Raw genomic sequence first — 22,447 nt, forward strand, 5'->3', positions numbered from 1 at the left:
TCCTAAAACTTCCCCCTCCCTAAACAACTAAATGCCATGTTGCCTTTATCATTTTTTGATTGGTCCACATGGTACATTTTTCCACCAATAGGAAAGGCTGGGGGGGGTTTGGTGTTGTTTTTGCTCACAGGCGGAGAGTGCTTTTCTTATAAAACGCCGTTTTTACCGTTTCTTCCCGCAGTAAATATAAACAACGACAGTATTCAGGAAGAAAACCAAACATTGCAGATATTTTTATCATAACTCTGGTTTTACGTGGCCGATCAACACAATTTAAAAACTGGTATAAAGTCCACACTTTGTCCGTCAGTTGTTCCGTCTGTCCTGCTCACATCTCCAATGGTTGTACACGTTGTCATTAACGTGGCTTCACTCCACATCAGCCGCTTTGCTCGCTAAAACACCGGTGTTGGCACATAAGGACGCTGTCATAGCCTGTCAACGACATTGATTAGCTCCATATATACGAATGTGAATCGCATATTGGCTGGACTGTGGGATAAGGTGGCATCGTTCTAATCCCACACAATCCCAGCAGCCAGTCACTCACTGACTAACACTGCAAAACAGAATTGTTAAAGTTTTAATTTAAATTCAATTCAGGTTAGATTTTTTTTGTGCACAAAGCAGATTTTCTGTGCGCAGAGACGTGCCAGCAGTGCGCAATTGCGCACGCGCGCAGCTTAGAGGGAGCATTGATGATAAGACTCAGGCTTTTATCTACAGGGTGGGCCATTTATATGGATACACCGTAATAAAATGGGAATGGTTGTAGGGGTGGGCGATATAAAGAATATACGATAGAAGCGATATAAATTTGGCCAACGATAGAGATTTTGACTATACTGCTCTATCGCGATAGCGCATGTTAGTGATGGGCAGATGAAGCCTCATGAAGCACTGAAGCTTTTCATCCAATTGGTTCACCCCAACGCGAAGCTTCTTGAAGCTTCATTTGCTCTAGCAGGACACCTACTGGACGTAAAAATATTAGTTGGCATGAATTTGAAGAGTGTGGCATTTTGCACACAGCCTGTAAATGTCAACAACAAAAGGAGTGTGTAAAACATCTATATTGTAGTGATGGCAGTATACTGTGTATAGTTATGCTGGCAGTATGGAAAATGATTATTTGCGGCAAAGTTCGAACCACTTCCTGAACCAGTCACGTGGTACAACCGGGCAGCGAGGCTTCGGACATCATCATTTTCAGCTCCTCCCATAAATGAAGCAAGCCTCGATACGTGCTTCGCGGAAATGCCCTCTCCATTACTCGACACACGCTTCGAAGCCTCGATACAGAACGTCACATCACTAGCGCATGTTGATGATGTCATCAAGCTGCGCCTGTTTTGGTCGAAAGCATCGCAGCGGCTAAAACCATTATCATCTGCAAAATATGCCGACAGTCATAGCAAAGAGATGAAGCACTGTTGAAATATGGGGAAAGCCAAAAACTGCGCTTCCTCCACTTCCCTAACAATGTTGAATTAATGTTGTAACTTAATGTTGAATTCTCTGGCAGCTGCTCTGTTCCCATGTTGTTGCAGTATATTAATGACTAACCTCGTATTGTGGATGAATAATCTCAGTTGTTCTCCTGACTGAGGTTTGGCCCGTGTACAGCATCCTGCTATGCGATTGCATTTGTCCCTGACCACCAGAATCCCTCACGTTAACTTTTATCAAGTGGAAAAAAAAGTTGACGTTCATCCTCCAGCTTCACTGTGCTAATGTTATGCTAACATAGCTGTGTTGCTAGCAATCACGTAGCACATCATTATATACCAGGTAGTCCAACTTCAGTAACCCTGCAAACGCCACTGCTGTTTAGTTTTCTGTCTTTATTTATGTCGGAAGTGACAGCAGAGCTGTACGTTTGAATTAGTTTCAGAAATCTCTCAGTCAGAACATGGTATGAAATGTTTAGGTGGAAACTAGCGAGCTAACTTCCTGCTAACTTCTAACTCTGTTAAATTTAATAACTTCTGTTTTCATGGATGCCTGGATGTTAAACTTAATTGTTACACAAGATAAAGCAGCAACGCTGATTATTTAATTAAAGATTAAAGAATTTAGACCGTTTTTAACTCTCAGTGTTCGTTTGACTTTGGGACCTGAAGAGACGGAGTTTTGGACCCAGATTACTCCGCGAAGCTCCTCCCTACGGCAGCCGTAATGCTCTGACAATCCATCAAACAGTGCCGCTTACAAAGCTGTACTAAAACATTTTTAACAGATTTCTGCCCAAATTGGTTCGAGGTCAGTAAGCACGACCAGAATTCATACATAAGGCCCACTCTCGATTTTTGAGAATATTAAAGGATTTTAAGTGTGGAAAATACGTTATACAGAAGAAAAGAATATATCTTGATATATATCGTTACCGCACATGCTTCAAATTATATCGCGATATGAATTTTAGGCCATATCGCCCAGCCCTAAATGGTTGGTGACATTAAAGTCCTGTTTGTGGCACATTAGTAATATGTGAGGGGGCAAACTCCTCAAGATGGGTGGTGACCATGGTGGCCATTTAGAAGTCGGCCATCTTGGATACAACTTTTGTTTTTCAATAGGAAGAGGGCCATGTGACACATCAAACTTATTGGTAATGTCACAAGAACAACAATGGTGTGCTTGGTTTCAACGTAACTTTATTCTTGTTGAGATGCTGCAGTAGCTGGAGTTTGTAAGGGTGCCATTTGTGAGTAGCTAATATCCGCCGAAGGGATGTTGAACTAATGCCACTCTCCAGTGACATGCGGCGAGTGCTACGCTGTGGGCTCTTGCTGAATGAAGCTAGGACAGCCACTGATGTTTCTTCATTACTGACAGTTTTCTTGCGTCCACATTTTGGCAAATCCAACACTGAACCAGTTTCACCAAACTTAGCAAGCAGTTTGCTAACTGTAGCATGGGAGATGGGTGGTCTCGTAGGGTGTCTTGCATTGAAATCTGCTGCAATGACCCGGTTACTGCGTTCACCAGATATCAACACAATTTCGCTCCTCACATGTTAACCTCTTCGACATGTCAATGGCTGTGAACAAAGAGAAACTTGTAAATAACTCGTGACAGAATAAATTTACGTTGAAACCAAGCACACCATTGTTTTTCTTGTGACATTACCAATAAGTTTGATGTGTCACATGGCCCTCTTCCTATTGAAAAACAAAAGTTGTATCCAAGATGGCCGACTTCTAAATGGCCACCATGGTCACCGCCCATCTGGAGGAGTTTGCCCCCTCACATATACTAATGTGCCACAAACAGGACTTTAATATCACCAACCATTCCCATGTTATTACGGGGTATCCATATAAATGGCCGACCTTGCATAATGAGACACTCAGATTTCAACGTGCAAAAACAAAAAAGTTCTAAACTGGATAAAACTTAAAAAAAATAACAAAAAAAAAAAAACACTAAAACATCTTAAAAATATTTGACATAAAAGCTAAAATTATGACAACAATCTCTGGACCATGTCAGAGAACCTCTCTGAGTTATCACCACTTGAAAACACTAGAATTTTGTTCTATGTGGATGAGTGAATACTAATGTTTCTGTTTTTGCACTACACTTTTTGTGAGCACAAATTTCATGTTACAAAGAATCCAACATGCTTTATTTCACAGGATTGTTAAATATAAGTACACAACATTGAGAAATGACCACAAGCTGTCTTTTGAAAAAAAAAAATTCTTTTATTAATGTGTGCTCAAATATGGGGCTTTTTTTCCTCTATATTTTAACTGGCCAATTATCAGACATTTTTAATGCATCTGTCCCAAATCCCAGATCCTAATCCATGATGATAGTAAGAACGGCCAGTGAGAACCTCAGGCTTTTATCTTTAATGGGCTTTGAGCTAGTCATGTTCAAACATGGCTTCAGATTTCACCAGTTTAAACGTGATATACATCTTGGAAGAGAACTCTCTCTTCTCTGCCAGCTAACTGCTTAAAACGACATGACGAAGAGCTGAAAGAGCTCAGGGAAAAGTGACCCATTTTCAAGAAGATACTTTTGTTCTTGAACAAATGTTGTAATCTTTTCTCTGTATGTAATATTGTAGGGTCTACCTTACCTTATTGTGATTTGGCGCTGTATAAATAAAACTTTATTGAATTATTTAGAGGTACTTGCCCATGTGAGCCCATGTGACTATGGAGTAGTGCTACAATATACTGTACAAATGTCCATGTGGGGTTGATATTCCTGAAAACTCAACACAGACCTTACTGACGAATGTGAGCAGGATGGAAAAGGCTGATGCTCAAAGACATTCCCATGTGATCTGTGTATGGGGAGGGGGCTCACTCCACGTGAACCACATGACTTCATCCGTCTTGTCGGTGCCCCTTCCTGTTTGTAGCAAACCTCAGTTTAAAAAGAAGAAGACAGACTGCCGTCCACTGCAGTGATGCACTCTGTCCACTGCAGTCAGACTTTTTTTCCTGCACTTAAACGGGTCAAATAAAGTAGTGGCGCAAATGTGCAGCACCTGTTCCTGTCGCCATCCGTCAGTATGTCAAATATAAAAACAGTGACAGCTGTGCTGCTGGCAGTGATACGGCGATGCTCTGGGCTGATGCACAAGACTGAGACAAGACTCTTTTCTCTTTTTGAAGAGCGCTTCTTTCCACACAGGGCTTTCTCCGGGTCAAATAGCTTAAAGCTGAGTGCAGTGGCCAGAGCCTGTAATATTTCACATATGCTTTTCGAGGCGCACTAGGCGCTATCGATCGCTTTAATCTAAAGCCCGGGAACGAGAAAGAAAAGGGACCATCAGGCAGCCTGCTTTCAATTACGAGCTCCATAAAGACACGCAGACAGGAGCTGACGTGATGGATGGTGGGAGAGGCAGTGATAGCATCTGCTGAGGCGCGAGTAACCCTAACAGGAAAAAGAAAACTTTCATTCACTGCTGCTAAATGAATATTAACTAACTTCTAAAAGTGGGCTGTCATTCACTCAAGCATTAAAATACACGTTATCAAATGAGCAGAAACAACAGGAAACTGCGCAGACTTTAACCTTAACTTCATGTGGACCAATAGAATTACAAAGGCCCGTTCTGAGGCAGGAAAAACGGCGCTATGTTACAGCTGTAGCAATGTGCCATCTTATCCAGCCCAGCCAACCAGAGAGGGGGAAGAAATAGACCTACACCAATCCTTCTGGATTTCCACTTTTTTATGATGTGCAAATTAAAATATCCCGTACAAGTAGATTCCAACCCTAACCCGAGTCATTCATGTCCTGAGGAGATGAAAGCGGATGGTTAGGCAGCTGCAGCCTGCACGCTGAATTACTGAATAACAAAGAATGCGTGAGCGAGCATGGAGGAAGCGGGCAGATCATTGCAGCAGCAGCCATCAGACGGGTGCTGTTTAAAGAAAAAGTCATTTATCCAGACAGTACGAGACAAAACAAAATCACCCGATCAGACGCCACACAGACGTTTTCCTACAGCACTCTCCATCTTCTGCGTCTCAAGACAAACGACACAAGGTGACGAACCCTTTGAAAACACGGACGTCGCAACAGCTTTCATCATTCACTGCTTTTGGCATCTCCATTAAAAGCTCGGGCACGTCCGTCCTCGGTTTAACCAGAGGACAGAATTTAAACAGAACAGATGCAGTCTGTTTAAATTTCATGCCGACATCTCATGTCTTGTGAAATCCAATTTTACTGCAGCAGACATTATAAGATCGATGTAAACGATAAATCGTTTGCAGGTTTCAGATTTCGTAAAATTGTGTTGACATAAAAATTCAAAGGTAATAAAGTATTACAGCGTGTCAGCATTAGCGTGTACGAAGGTGACTTTAGTGTTTAACCTAAGAAGAATTTGTAGCTGAACCTTTACAGCACTATAATGTGTGCATCGTACACACTCACAGGTCATTTTGTTAGGTACACCTGTTCACATGCAAGATGTGGCTGCTTAGCACCAAGCAGACTAAACCAACCTCCTGAACACAGTTTAGATATTTCACTGTTGTTAGAGACCAAAACAGCGTGAATATTGGACCAACGATGTAATGCCTACTAACATGACACAGAATCAAGGGTGTCAAACATAAGGCCCAGGGACCAAAGACAATGCCGCCCACTGGATGGCTTTGGGAAACGTGAAAGCGTGCATCAGAGGTTAAACAATTAAATGACAGAAACGTTCCCGTTTCCAGTAATGCAGAACTTTGCAGTGGGGGGTGTTGGAGGTTATTTTTTGGGTGGGTGGGGTTTAGAATGGGTCCACAGTTTAAGTATTTAAGGCTTTGTTGCTGGTTTTCCAGGAACGTCCTCAAATATAGTTCATGCTGCCCCTGTGTAGCCAAAACAAAGCCCACTAGTGAATCGTGCAGAACCGTCCGTCTGATCTTTGGCTTGGATTTCATCCTCAGTGAAAGCAAAATACTGATCTGAGATAAATCCAGATCCATGTCTTTGACAGCCAAGATAGCAGAAGGCTTTTCCTCCTGAGAAACAGAACAACCACTCTGTCTGTTGGACATCTTCAGTGGATCAAACCAGCCTGCCTGTCAGCACCAGGACACACAAATCCACACTGTGCAGTAATCTGAAGTCTCTACAAGGCCAGATGAGAGATCAGGCGCCCTGGTGCCACATGGTTCCTTAAGATCCACTAGCGTCTCCATCATTCAGCTCAACATCAAAGAAGCCAGCGCCTTGCTTTTGAATTATTGGCAGCAAGTGTGCAGTCATGCCTTCGGTGGCATCCGGCTCCCAGCCCGATTAACCCCTGTGCCACGCCAAGGAGGAAAAGCAGAGGATACGGCCCACAGCAAGGCAAGATAAATTACAATGCCAACAACTGCACATCAGCAACGACGCTAAAGGTCACGCGTTTGTCATCAGCACATTTGACGGCTCAATCAGCTGCAGCTTCAGTCCAAGGCAAGTAAAAGGCAAGGCCGAGCAGGTTTAACCTCGGCCACATTATCTGTATAATGTCATGATACAGAGATGAACCCACCTCCAACCACCTGTCTTCCCTTATCCATCTCGTATCCATGTTTCCCTCTACACAGACATGCACAGGGTTAGCTATAGCGGTGGCCGTCCGTGCACGCCGTCCTTTTTCTGCTTATAACATTCGGGGGTCGTGTTGTGCTGAAGCCTGTTCCTGCTGCCACAGGCTGACAGGACAGCCAGTTTACACAAATGTAATTTAGCAGCTGATTAAAATGCGTCTCATTTCAGGGGTTTTTGTCCAAGATCAGATTATCGGAGCGTCCCTCTACATCAGTCCTAGTTTCTCGTGCGGCCCTTGGGGAAATGAATTGCCCACGCCTGCTCTAAAGGAAATAAAGCAGTTTACAAGGAACACAAAGGCTTCAGTGCTCTTTGTAAAGACAGTCTTCTTACTTGGGATTACATTTTTTCCCCCCCATCTATGGATTAATGCAGCTCTACCATTTATTCTTTCGCCTGTTTGTGCATTACCTCTCTTTCCCATTTCTCCCCTTAACTAAATGCCTGGAAAAATTCCAGCACATCATCAGCAGACGGACAAAAGATAATTCAGTCCAGCCTGTGAGATGACACATGGGATTCATTCTGAGGCAATGAAGATGAACGCCGGCGTTGTGTGCAGAAGGTAAGGGCAGTGAACAGAGAAAAGGAAAACAAAGGAACACTGATAACATTACATATGCTGACGCAGAACACGGCTATTCTGTTAACTGATACTGGCAAAAGACAAAAGAGGAAGTAGTCTATTGATTGCCACATAAAGATCAAGACCACACGAGACAACAGAGGCAAATGTTTCCAACATGGACAAAAAATAATATGCTGATACGGTGACACAAAGATAGCACAAAGACATAAAGGTTGGCACAGAAAAGCTACGGGGAAAAAGTGAGATAGCGAGCAGCTGTTACAGCCAGCTGTCCTGACCAGTTGCTCTTAAGGGTGGGAGGCCAGGATGGAGGGATTCAGAGACATTAAGGAAAGACGGGGGGATATAAGAAGCAGACGGAGATGCTGATGGCTGACAGGGAAGGAGGAAAGTGGAAAACGCTCAGAAAGAAAGGATAAGAGTGTTCACCTAGAAGCAAGATTTTGGAGCAGGAAAAACTTGGAAAACTCTTCTGTGACTTTTTAAATGGCAAAAAGAAGAGAAAGCTGTAAAATCCAACAGAACTGATCCATAAGCTCCGCCCACTTCAAATCCAGATATCTTCTGTAAGCGTCACAGAAACACAACAAACACAAAACCAAAGAAAGTGTTGTTTACAGCCTTCAATCTCAGCAGGACATCACACACAAACCTTACAGAGGAATAACAAGCTGAAGAGTGACCCCTAGTGGCATTTTCTCCACCGTGCAAGACGACAATTCAAATACAGGCAAGTTAGTCACGTGATGTGTGAATCCTTAAAATTAGAGCCCGTGTGTGTGTTCTTTGAATATTAGACTGTTCAGTGGTATGTGTAGGTACTTACTGTAACCTCTCAGGATGAGCACTCTGTGTGTTTCCTTTGCTTTCCTGATCACAAAGAGACGAGCTCACCTAACGGAGAGAAACAATGACAACCTGATTAAAAGAAGAGTACAGAGCATCCACAACTCTTTACTTCAAAGAAACCACATTCCCGTAGAGTAACTTTGCACGACTCACAGTTCAAATAAGTTATTGTAGATTAATAATAATCTACAAGCTGGGCCTCGGTAATAGCCAATTAGTTCATCCACTGTCTGCAAAAATGCTGCAAAACTGACTGAACAGGGCTGTAAAGAGCAAATGGGCCAAAGCATCCTGCAAAGGCAAGCCAAGCGTTTCTCAAGGCAAACATGCATTATACAAGGCTGCAACTGCTAAACTCTTAATGCATTACTTAAACCCACTGAATCACATATGACTGCTGTGTTGGTGCACAAACATCACAAAATAAATGAAATATTCCACTTGTCTGATCTGAGATAACAAGAGTCCACATCACTAGTGTCCATTTTCAAAGACAGCTCTCATAACCTTCATACTAGCTGTGCACATGACTGCCAATCCAATTATCCACCAGCGAGGACATTTGTCATAATGTTGGCTGACATGAGCTCTTTCAGTGGGTGGAACAGTGGTTAACACGGCTGCCTCACAGCAAGAAGGTCCTGGAGATCTGGCTTCCTGCCACAGTCCAAAGATTCATCCTCAGCCTATGACAGCTGGGATATCATCCAGACCCCGGCCACCCTGAATCGGATAAGAGGATGGATGAACTCTTTTACTTTTTGTGCCCTCGTCAGACAATCCGTGCAGACGTCGGCATACCTGCTGATTTTTCCTTCGATTGTTCCTGTCTGTGGATGTGGACTGTGCCACGGGCAATGGAATTCAAGCAGACTTCACAGGAGTTTAACAGGAGTGACTATTCAGCCATTGTTCCTGTGTAACCAGGGCTTTGAGCTTCTCTCTGACCCGTCTACCCCCATGTTACACTGTCAGCTGCTGTCTCTGTACGCCTATTTAGATCGAGCAATGGTTCCTAACCAAACACAAAAGATCTTTGACTCACTTCCCTCTTGTGTTTGTAAAAAGTATTTGGCTCAAGAGCTCTTGGTCACGTTCATATGACGTTGAGAAGCTATAAAACAAGGATTAGCTCACTAATGCTCGTACGAAAAACACTTTCACTGCAAACTGTTGATAGAGAGCTGGCCAACCAGTGCATTTACACACACGGCATTGAAAACCTGCTTTCATAAATAAAAAAGGGGAAAGGGGGGATAGCTTATCATCTCAAATATTTCTGTTTTCTGCCACTAAGCCTAGACGAACGAGGACTTACTGGGTAAGCCGCACATTAAAACTCAACGTACACATATTTATCTACATAACACTGACACACTGTCATTGTTATGTAGATGCTCTTTCCTACTTGAAATTAACATTCATGACAGGCTCATCTCAAAATTCAGGCATTTTCAAAGCCCCATAGCTATGTGCCAGGTTGGTTTAGAAAGGTGAGGGGGAGCTTTTCAAGGTGGCACAAAATGTACTGTTTTCATTCAGGTTCAAGGAGTTTATACATTTCTTCCTTTTAAATGAGTGTATTTGATTAATTGATAAATTAGCCACAATCTCTGAGACTTTACAAACTTAATCTTTAAGTTGTACATTTTCTCATTAATATTTCCCTATTTTTCATATTTGCAGCATTATACAGATAAAGGAAAATAACAAGCTGAGGTAGACAGTAACATGGATTTCACTCAAAAGTCTACTTATTACTAGAGATGGCACGATACCACTTTTTTATGTCCGATACCGATATCATAAATTTGGATATCTGCCGATACCGATATGAATCCGATATAGTGTTTTTTAATCAACAAAACTGTTTTTTAAAAATGTTGCTGCATTTTGTATAAGTTCATACTCAAGTTTAAAACAACAACTACACTAAAGCTATTCTGTTATACCTGTATGCAAAAAAAAATATTTCATAGTTCAGCAATACTGATCAATCTAATAAACTTAAACCTGCACCATCCTCCCTATTCTGGTATTTTAAAGAGTACTTAGCGTAAATATTAAGCAACCTAACTAATAGGGTTCCAACTCCCAGCAACAACAAAAATAAATAAATAAAAAATAGGGAACCACCCCTCACGCTCCACCTCATGATGCTTAATCGACGTAATCAACCTTAATTTGATGCAGTGTGAAAAAAAAATGCACAGAAATCAATTATTTTTCAATATATTAAAATATTAAATAGATTCAACATCTTTCTTCAACAAAATTGCAGACTGCACAGATGGTACCTTCCCAAAGGAAAAAGTACTATAGCTTACTAGGGTATATATATTAGACTTAATAGTTACTATATACAGTAATTGACTTCTATTCATTTTACATCAAATTAAAACTTTGGATGTCAGATAATTATTTATTAAAAGCTCGACATTTTAAATGAGAATAAGAAAGAAAAGTATGTCTTTGTGCCCCCTTTTCCCTGTTAATGCCCTATCGGCCCCCCTGGCTAAACTTTGCTAGATCCGCCCCTGCACAGTTACGTCAGCTACGTAGAAAAAGATCCTCGAGTAGAAAGTAATATTAAATAAATTCTAACAACAGCTGATCAAGCTTAAACGTGCTGCTGTTGTTCAGCCGCTGGTTTCCTCTTTCTGGTGCAAAGTGGGCCAAAAACAAACAAGAGAGACGGACTCACGACAGAAAAGCCGATCAGCTGATCATTAAGCAGTTTCATGATTGAAGTAGCAGCCGGAGAGGGAGAGAGGCAGTCGCTCCATATATCGGTTGTTAAGCTTAACATGCGAATGCTTTACAAACATTCAGAGATGAACCTACACACTTGCTTTCTTCTCTCTGGGATAACTTCCTCGGAGATGAAATGCCGGTTTGGTAGCGAAGCTCCAAATGCTCAACCAGACCACCGACAGGTCTCGTACGCCACAGCCGCTCTATCACATGATGCATACTGCTGTGACGTGCTACGGTTATGAGGCGAGTTACGCCATGTCGCAAGTTTTGTGAGGTGCTTGTTTGATATTTAATGGATCGATTACATTTTTTATTTTTCTCCGATATCCGATCCAGTAATTTAGGTCAGTATCGGCCCGATACCGATGCGTAATATCGGATCGGTCCATCTCTACTTATTACATTTTTCCATATTTTTCTTTCATGTTTCTCGTGGTTGGTCAAATTAAGAATCTTCAAAATTTCAAATGATGCGCTCAGATTTTGTGCTAAATTTATGCTCACTTTCAGACTGTTGTTTCTACTCTTATCTCTGTGTGATGTCAGTGGGAGCAGATATCCCTACTATGGTCACTCACACAGGCATAAGGCAGCTGCTGTTCAAACCTTTTGTTTGCAGCTCAGCATCATAAAGCTGGCTCCAATCAAAAGGAGCTAAAATTACTTTTTTCAGATGGCTCAGGCAGAGCTGCGCCACGTATTTGATTTGAAGACTTTTTTACACCACATGGCTGTACTGACGTAACCTCCCAAAGGATCTGTGTCTCCATCTTTCATCAAATGTTTAAACCAGAGGAGCTTAAAGCAGGTGCAATGACAGAAAATGCACTTCATTTCCCAGCCATACACTGCATACTTACTGGCCACTTCATGAATTACACACCGCTAGTACCAAGTTGGACTGCCTTTAAGCTTAATTCATTGCAGCAAAGAGTCAGCATCACAGGTTCTGGTCCACACTGACACAACAGCATCACACGGATTGCAGCAGATCTGTCAGCTGCACATATGTGACGAGAATCTCGTTTTCCACCAAAGTTCTAAAGGTGCTCTATTGGATTGAGATCTGGTGACTGTGGAATTGGAGTACAGTGAAGTGTGAGATGGTTTGTGACATGAAACATTATCGTGCTGCAGGCAGCTACTGAAAGATGGGCATATTGTGCTCATAAAGGGATGGAGGTGTGACCGATATCCCCATGCTGGGATTGCTCCAGGAGCAACATAGTCAGGGCTGGCCCAGGTTCAGAGTTGCAAGTGATCAGTCACGTTGTTATGTCACAGGGGCTAAGGTTAGGTTTTGGTGTTATGGTGTTTCCACCTAGCCTAGCAAAACTATGACATCACTATGTCTGTGAAGGTTCTCTGTCATCCAGGTCATGACATCACTATAATGTGATTGGTCACTTGCAATGTTGAATCTGGACCAACAATAATTATGATGTTCCGGAAACAACGTCAGGTCTCACTTGATGGACAAACTCGGGCAGGCTGTGGTTTCAAAACGATGCTGGACTGGTCCAAACTGTTCCCAGCAGCCCACGTGACACAAACAAACAAAGCCACTTAAATCACTCTTCCTCCACACTTTGATAATCAGTCTGAACTTCAGCAGGTCGTGTTGATCATGCCTACATCCCTAAATGCAATGACCTGGTCTCATGTGATTGGATGACATATTTGCCTTAATGTGCTTTTGAACAGATGTACCTAATGAAGTGGCAGGTAGGCATAAACAGTCTATAAATGCAGGAAAAGCACAGTTCCTACTCTGTTGAGGAGGTGTTCAAATAAATAAAGCATCATCAGTTTCAGTCTGCCAGCACAGCTCCTGGAACAACACAGCAAACACGGTGACCGTGTCCACGGTCCTCCGTGAAATGGAAAATACACCTGTGCTTGTACAGCTCGGCTTTGCAGACCAGCACACTAATAACAACCAGGTACACAAACACCTTGAACACGTTTCACTCCTGCTTCTTCCCCAACAGCTGAAACTAACACCCCGTTTCAAATTTAAAGGGGCGGGCGGACCTGTCCGCGTGCACATTAACAGCCAAATGTGACGTTATCAGCCTCGGCCTCATCACAGCTGACCCCGCGAGCTAGCGTTAACCACAATGAAGCCCAAAGCGTGAACAGCTCGCTTGGAGACCGGCTCTGTCGTCACCCGAGAGCTACGAACCCCACACAGCCTCCCCCGAAACAAACACAGCGCAGCGCGGGTGCTTGCCCCTCGGCAGGCGAGTTAAGTTCGCGTTAGCTGACTGACGCTGCTAGCCAGCTAACCTCGCTGACCAAAACAGCTGGCTAAACAACAGCGGCTGCTCTGTGTTTCTCTCCCAGCCCCATACTCACTCGAGCACCCGCACGGTGTGAAGGCAAGACACGGGGCTAGTGCTAACGGCCGACCGGAGAAGTATTCCCGGGTTTCTACTTTAGTTCCTGCGGATGCTGATGTATCCGATCTCCATGCATCAAACCATGTTGGGTGGGCAGCTGCGCACTGAGTTCTTGTTTGTACTATCAGGAGGTTTCTGGGAGGAAATGTAGGAAACTTCGAAGGGCACTAGGAGGCGACTATGTACCTCAGCCTCCTATCTCCTCGAAGTATTTTATTTGAGCAAAAGTAGTTTTTCAGATATCAGTGTTTGTCCTTCTGTTGGGAGCTCAAACAAAACCGTTCAGAAGCAGTGAACTGAAAATGTCTCGAATAAAAGCGATCAGACAGAAGCGTTCACTTCACTCTGGACTCAAGCAAAGAAGCATGCTGACTCAGCAGGGACAGCGTTTAATGACAAAAGTAACAGAAAGCAAGAACGCGTCATTCCATCACATTCTAGTTTTTGCTAAGCCTGGTGGCTGATTTTGTTCTACATGTACAAACACATGCTTTGACAACAACAGATGCACACATGGTACCAACTGGTGGCATAAATATTCATCAGGACGTGCAGTTTTTTCAACACATTTAAAGCTATCTCCAAAAGTTGATTCTGTTCATCTGGACCTAGCGTTGAACAGAATCAACTTTTGGAGATTTACTTAGCTGGATGATTGAGCATGCATCAAAACATTTAAAGCTAAATTACAGAAGCATCAGCAGGCTGGAAGATGCCATCGTTATAGGTCATTTATAGGTTAGAAAAGATGAAGTCTTACGTTTTTGAAGCCAAGAGCACTGAGCTCTTCACTGCTGGACACTGTATGCTGTTGCCTAGTAAATTGTTGTTCCTATAGTAAAACATATGTTCCTTTCTGTCTTTTGGTAAATTAGTGGGAACCCTGATTTACCAAATGAGCTTCATGTTGCATCCGGTTCCTAGTTTCAAGGCTTGAAAAGAGCAATGGGAAAGTGTTTCCTGATATCAGCAAAATGCAAATATCACGCTTAGTCTACTGCACTGTAAAGATAGATAGATAGATAGACAGACAGACAGACAGACAGACAGACAGACAGACAGATAGATAGACAGACAGACAGACAGACAGACAGATAGATAGATAGATAGATAGATAGATAGATAGATAGATAGATAGATAGATAGATAGATAGATAGATAGATAGATAGATAGATAGATAGATAGATAGATAGATAGATAGATAGATAGATAGATTAGGGGTGCAACAATACACAAACTCACGGTTCGGTTTGATACTTTGGTGTCACGGTTCGATATTTTTTTCGATACAAAAAATGTTCATGCTTTTTTAATTTGTTGTTTATTAAGATTATAAATATATATTTTAACTCAAACGTACAGCTTTTAAATTTAATGTTGCTGAAACAACAAAGGGATAAAATAATAAATCTATCTGACTGAGAAATCACTCATCTTTAGAAAAGAGAGTTTATTACAGAGAAATGGCTCTTTCCAAAATAAAAGGTATACTATACGCTTCTTCTGGGCTATATTCTCAGCAGCATATTAAACATATCAGCAATAAAGCTGCCATTTTCAGTTAACCTCCCATGTTGTGTTTCCTGCGTTTGGGTCCTACATCTTGCCTGCCACAGAGCCAAACTGTGACACTAACAACAAATTGGGGAACAAATACCAAAAGAACTGTCTCAGTTAATGAGGACATCAGTAACGATACACTTGTAAGCTTTCAGCCCATACCCACATGTTTTACCATCTGTACTGAATCAGGTGGAAGCCAAGAATCATTACCGGTGGAGGAAACTGGCGAAAATCAAAGTACCGTTAATAAACACAAGCTTTCCTCTGCTGTACATCAGGGTCACCTTGTAATATAATTTGGATGCTTCGACTTGAGTACAGTTAGAATTGCTTGATCAGCTGACACCTGTTCGCACCGTGCTTCAGAGTAGTGTCGTCCTCATAACAATGTCATGTTAGGTCAGATCATTAGGTTGGACTCTGGAAGTTTTGATTTACATTATAAAAGACAGACGGTTTTTATATTTTACCACACAGTGAGATAGAGGGACTCTCACGCAGCTGCAGCAGTCACTAAAGAACTTGTATTACATAAGTACATACTGTATGTAGTATAGATAAGCCTTTTCACTCAGAGAAACAGACTGCATTCCTGCAAGAATCCTGAGCTTTCAGGGTGGCATGGTGGTGCAGTGGCTAGCACTGTAACCGTCACAGCAAGACTGTTGGTGGGTCAAGCCCGCTGGCTGTACTGTGTGGCGTTTTCATGTTGTCCCCGTTCTGTGTGCTCCTGCCTCTTCCCACAGTCCAAAAATCATACATATGTGTGATTCTTACTCTGAATCTGAATAAGTACGCGGGACCACTGTGTGCGGTAAGACCATCTCTTTTACTTCCTGTATTACCATCTCCCGGCATGCATTGCCAGTGTGTAACACGTAATTACACCAAACAATGAACACATACTGCCCATACAACAAATGTACCAGAGACAATTATGAATACACCACACATATTAGGCTAATTTGAGACAATATGTGTGACTGTTGGAGGGAATGGTTGTCTGGCTCTGTTTAGCCCTGCGATAGACTGCCGACCTGCCCAGGATGTACTCTGCCTATTGTTCAATCACATCAGGTAAGGGCTCCAGCTACTACATAACGCTGAATTGGATAAGCAGTAATGAAAATGGATGATGACTTTAGATATGCAGTTTTTATGTCCCAGTAACTATTAAAATTGGATTTCAATATACTTCAAAACCCATCTCCATAGAGACTGTGTCAGCTTCCAAAAAGACAAAAAACAAACTAAAAACCAGCAACAAACAACTTAAACATAAACAATTACAAAGAAAGAACAATACAGTATCCACATCTGAACCAAAGAGTAAAACAGTGAAATCTGGATTATTAAATATTAGGTCTCTCTCCTCCAAGTCTCTGTTAGTACATGACTTAATAATTGATCAACAAATTGATTTACTCTGCCTTACAGAAACCTGGTTGCAGCAGGATGATTATGTTAGTTTAAATGAATCAACACCCCCGAGTCATTCTAACTACCAGAAACCTCGAAGCACAGGCCGAGGGGGCGGTGTGGCAGCAATTTTTCACACCAGCCTATTAATTAATGAAAGACCCAGACAGACTTTTAATTCATTTGAAAGCCTGATGCTTAGCCTCGTCCACCCCAGCTGTGAAACTCAGAAACCAGTCTTACTTGTTATCATCTATCGTCCACCTGGGCCTTACACAGAGTTTCTGTCTGATTTCTCAGACTTTATATCTAATTTAGTTCTGAGCTCAGATAAAATAATTATTGTGGGTGATTTTAACATCCATGTAGATGCTAAAAATGACAGCCTCAACATGGCATTTAATCTGTTATTAGACTCAATTGGCTTCTCTCAAAATGTAAAAGAACCCACCCACCACTTTAATCACACTCTAGATCTTGTTTTAACATATGGCATCGAACCTGAACATTTAACAGTGTTTCCTGAAAACCCTCTCCTGTCTGATCATTTCCTGATAACATTTACATTTACAATAATTGATTACACAGCGGTGAAGAGTAGACTTTATCAAAGTAGATGTCTTTCTGAAAGCGCTGTAACTAAGTTTAAGAATATAATCCACCCACTGTTATCATCTTCAATGTCCTGTACCAACACAGAGCAGAGCAGCTATCTGAACGCTACCCCAACAGAGGTCGATTATCTTGTTAATAATTTCACCTCCTCACTACGTACGACTCTGGATACTGTAGCTCCAGTGAAAACTAAGGTCTCTAATCAGAAGTATCTGACTCCGTGGTATAATTCTCAAACACGTACCCTAAAGCAGATGACTCGTAATCTGGAGAGGAAATGGCGTGTCACAAATTTAGAGGATCATCATTTAGCCTGGAGAAATAGTTTGCTGCTTTATAAGAAAGCCCTCCACAAAGCCAGAACATCTTACTATTCATCACTGATTGAAGAAAATAAGAACAACCCCAGGTTTCTCTTCAGCTCTGTAGCCAGGCTGACAAAAAGTCAGAGCTCTGTTGAGCCAACCATCCCTTTAACGTTAACTAGTAATGACTTCATGAACTTCTTCACAAATAAAATTTTTATCATTAGAGAAAAAATTACCAATAATCATCCCACAGATGTAATATTATCTACAGCTACTCTTAGTACCATCGATGTTAAGTTAGACTCTTTTTCTCTAATTGATCTTTCTGAGTTAACTTCAATAATTACTTCCTCCAAACCATCAACGTGTCTTTTAGACCCCATTCCTACAAAACTGCTCAAAGAAGTCCTGCCATTAATTAATTCTTCGATCTTAAATATGATCAACCTATCTCTAATAATCGGCTATGTACCACAGGCCTTCAAGCTGGCTGTAGTTAAACCTTTACTCAAAAAGCATCTCTAGACCCAGCAGTCTTAGCTAATTATAGGCCAATCTCCAACCTTCCTTTCATATCAAACATCCTTGAAAGAGTAGTTGTCAAACAGCTAACAGATCATCTGCAGAGGTTTATTTGAAGAGTTTCAGTCAGGTTTCAGAGCTCATCACAGCACAGAAACAGCTTTAGTGAAGGTTACAAATGATCTTCTTATGGCCTCTGACAGTGGACTCATCTCTGTGCTTGTCCTGCTAGACCTCAGTGCAGCGTTCGATACTGTTGACCATAATATCCTATTAGAGCGATTAGAACATGCTGTAGGTATTACAGGTACTGTGCTGCAGTGGTTTGTATCATATCTATCTAATAGACTCCAGTTTGTGCATGTAAATGGAGAGTCCTCTTCACACACTGAGGTTAATTATGGAGTTCCACAGGGTTCAGTGCTAGGACCAATTCTGTTTACATTATACATGCTTCCCTTAGGCAGCATCATCAGAAGACATAGCATACATTTTCACTGCTATGCAGATGACACCCAGCTCTATCTGTCCATGAAGCCAGATAACACACACCAATGAGTTAAACTGCAGGAATGTCTTAAAGACATAAAGACCTGGATGGCCGCTAACTTTCTGCTTCTTAATTCAGATAAAACTGAGGTTATTGTACTCGGCCCTGAAAATCTTAGAAATATGGTATCTAAGCAGATTCTTACTCTGGATGGCATTACCTTGGCCTCCAGTAACGCTGTGAGGAACCTTGGAGTCATTTTTGACCAGGACATGTCCTTCAACGCACATATTAAACAAATATGTAAGACTGCGTTCTTCCATTTGCGCAACATCTCTAAAGTTAGAAATATCCTGTCTCAGAGTGATGCTGAAAAACTAGTTCATGCATTTATTACTTCCAGGCTGGACGACTGTAATTCATTATTATCAGGAAGTCCTAAAAACTCCCTGAAAAGCCTTCAGCTGATCCAAAATGCTGCAGCAAGAGTCCTGACAGGGACTAGAAAGAGAGAGCAGATTTCTCCTGTTTTGGCTTCCTGTTAAATCCAGAATTCAAAATCCTGCTCCTCACATACAAGGTCTTAAATAATCAGGCCCCATCTTATCTCAATGACCTTGTAGTACCATATCACCCTATTAGAGCACTTCGCTCTCGCTCTGCAGGCCTACTTGTTGTTCCTAGAGTATTTAAAAGTAGAATGGGAGGCAGAGCCTTCAGTTTTCAGGCCCCTCTTCTGTGGAACCAGCTTCCAGTTTGGATTCAGGAGACAGACACTATCTCTACTTTCAAGATTAGGCTTCAAACTTTCCTTTTTGCTAAAGCATATAGTTAGGGGTGGAGCAGGTGACCCTGAATCCTCCCTTAGTTATGCTGCAACAGCACCGCCTACAACTGCAAAGCTCTCCAGCGAGTAGTGCGGTGCTCTGAACGGATAATTGGAGGTGAGCTTCCCTCCCTCCAAGACATCTACAGGAAGCGCTGCCTGAGGAAAGCGGGGAGGATCATCAAGGACTCCAGTCACCCCAGCCATAAACTGTTCAGACTGCTTCCATCAGGAAGGAGGTTCTGCAGCATCCGGTCCCGTACCAGCAGACTGAGAGACAGCTTCTTCCATCAGGCCATCAGACTGCTGAACACTTCATAGACACCTCAGCTTCACTACTGAAACTTTAACATTATGTACTCCATACTGTACAGTAACGCCACTGTTTTGCACATGTCTCACTCTGTATATTTTATTTTATATATTTTATTTATTGTTTACTCTATTTAATTTGTAAAATATGTGTACACACACACACACACACGTAGAAAAATATTTAGTATACACATCCAGAAATGCATATACTATTATATATTGTACATATATTTATTAGTTTCAGATGTAGCCATTCTTGTATTTTGCTTGTTTACATTATTGTATTTTGCACAACTCTGTTGCTTGTGAAGCTCGCACACAAGAATTTCACTCACATGTGCTGTACCAATGTACCTGCACATGTGATGTGACAATAAAAGTGATTTGATTTGATTTGATTTGATTTGCAATAGACGTAGGCTGCCGGGTGGATTCCCATGATGCATTGAGTTTTTCCTTTCCAGTCACCTTTCTCACTCACTATGTGTTAACAGACCTCTCTGCATTGAATCATATCTGTTATTAACCTCTGTCTCTCTTCCACAGCATGTCTTTATCCTGTCTTCCTTCTCTCACCCCAACCAATCACAGCAAATGGCCCCGCCCCTCCCTGAGCCTGGTTCTGCCGGAGGTTTCTTCCTGTTAAAAGGGAGTTTTTCCTTCCCACTGTCGCCAAAGTGCTTGCTCATAGGGGGTCATATGATTGTTGGGTTTTTCTCTGTATCTATGAAGCGCCTTGAGGCGACTTTTGTTGTGATTTGGCGCTATATAAATAAAATTGAATTGAATTGAATTCAAAATAAGATACTCAAATACGCTCCCTGACACCTTTAAAACGGTGAGAACTAAACAGCTTGTGTCAGACAGCCGGGGGACTCCATCAAGCCCCAGTATGATATAAATAAGGATTATTTTGAACTTTTGAATCATGCAAAGCTACTCTAGAGTTCAAAACTTAAAAAAAAAAGGAGCATCATAGATCTCACTTAAAGCAGTATTTCAACTTTTTGTTACAGCTCACATCAGTGGACTCATTATCATAAGACACGTTTAATACATTTAAAAATAAAATACACAATGACAACTACAAACTGACTCCTTCCTCAAGCTATTTTTGGACAGTAGTTGTCACATGGGGGCAGTGTGACTACCAGACTGTACAGGAAATTGCACAGATTCTGCAAAGCAGCATTTTCACTGCCATCTCTGCGGTTCTCCGTCTGTAGTGAAGCAGTAGTGCTCCCATATAGCTTGCTGTAAATATGCCAAGCACCTTACATGAGTCTGTTATGCATTATTCATGAACGGTAGGTCATAGACAACCGCTTTAACTGCATTAGTATTCATCCTGTTCTATTGTGCAGCACAAAGGCTTCAAACAGCACAGACTATACTTAACGCCTCCACTGTGGCAGATCAAGTTTGACTGTCTTGCTCAGAAGCACTCGTTTGTCTCGTTCCCAGCGTGACCACTTGGATCGAACTGTGCGTGAGCAGATTATCATATATGGACCTTTAGCTGATACAAATGGTGCTCTTCTGCATCTTTGTTTGACGCAGTCTAATGAATTTCTCTGATTAAAACTCAGAGAATGAAAAATGTAAGTGCATCTACTCTGCTGAGGCAAAGCAGGTGCACGCTGAGAAGAAGAAACCCCCCCAAACTATATTAATGGTTAACTTAAATGAGTTGTATTTTTCAGACAAAGTGTCTAAGTGATGCACATGTCAGGTTAAACACCTGGATCCAATCCCCCTCCAGAATTAAGCAGCTTTAAATGTCCCTTTATTGCTAATCTTTAACCATGAACAGCTCGTTAGCATTCAGTTTGAATAAATTCTGTAATTTATCAATTTTGGATCAATTCTGTTGAGGAAAATTATTCAAAAGCACCTCTAAACTATATACTTAATGCAGTTTTGAGATTACACTCACCAGCCACTTTATTAGGCACATCTTTTCAACTCCTCATCCATGCAAATATTGAATCAGCCAATCAGATTGCATCAGCTCAAAGCATTTAGGGGCTGTAGACATGATCAAGACGACCTGCTGAAGTTCAGACCAAGTATCAGAATTAGGAACAAAGGTGACTTTAAGGGACTTTAAACACGGTGTGGTAGATGATCCTAGATGGGCTGTGGGGTTTACAGAGAATGACTGCAGCTCTCTGGGTGAGAATGTTTTGTTGATGTCCAAGGTCATAGAAGAATGGACAGCCTGCCTTGAGCCAGTAGAAAAGCAACAGTAACTGAAATAATCAGTTGTTACAGCAAAGACATGCAGAAGAGCATCTCTGAACATGCAACACATGTTGAACCTTGGAGCTGATGGGCTACAGCAGCAGAAGACCCCACCGAGTGCCACTCCTGTCAGGAACAGGAAACTGAGGTCCACACCGCTTCTCCGATATCGGACAACACAAGATTGTCCAATTGATGAAACTCTACTGCGACCTTCAGATGGTATTTTCAGAAAATGATGTAAACAACATGAAAGGATGGAAGCATTCAGCTTTGTATCAACGGCTCAGGATGGTGTGGGGATGTTTTCACTTTGGACCCCTCAGTACCAGTTGAGCATCAACTGCCACCTGGTATTGCTGCGGACCATCCCTCTATGACCACAGTGTACCCATCTGCATTTCTTACAGTTTAAGTCCAAAGCAGCATTTCTTTATCATCTAAAAAACAAACTGAGGTGTACTGCTTTAATCTTT

General features: G+C 41.9%; 1 protein-coding gene across 2 annotated transcripts in view; it reads right to left on the minus strand.

Annotated features, from left to right (window-relative positions):
* disp1 (dispatched homolog 1 (Drosophila)) overlaps positions 1-13,775 on the minus strand; it is a 118,693-nt gene extending 104,918 nt beyond the window's left edge. For both annotated transcript variants that reach the window (XM_085431219.1, XM_085431217.1), the window contains exons 1-2: positions 13,625-13,775; positions 8,487-8,554 (exon numbers count right to left, since the gene is read on the minus strand). The gene's annotated coding sequence lies outside the window, so the exon portion shown is untranslated. The remainder of the gene's footprint in view (positions 1-8,486; positions 8,555-13,624) is intronic.
* Positions 13,776-22,447: the final 8,672 nt, after the last annotated feature.

The sequence above is a fragment of the Copadichromis virginalis genome, linkage group LG15 (assembly GCF_057382275.1).
Source record: "Copadichromis virginalis isolate Kocher_CV1m ecotype Utaka linkage group LG15, C_Virginalis_male_GT1.1, whole genome shotgun sequence".
In the NCBI taxonomy this organism is placed as follows: Eukaryota; Metazoa; Chordata; class Actinopteri; order Cichliformes; family Cichlidae; genus Copadichromis; species Copadichromis virginalis.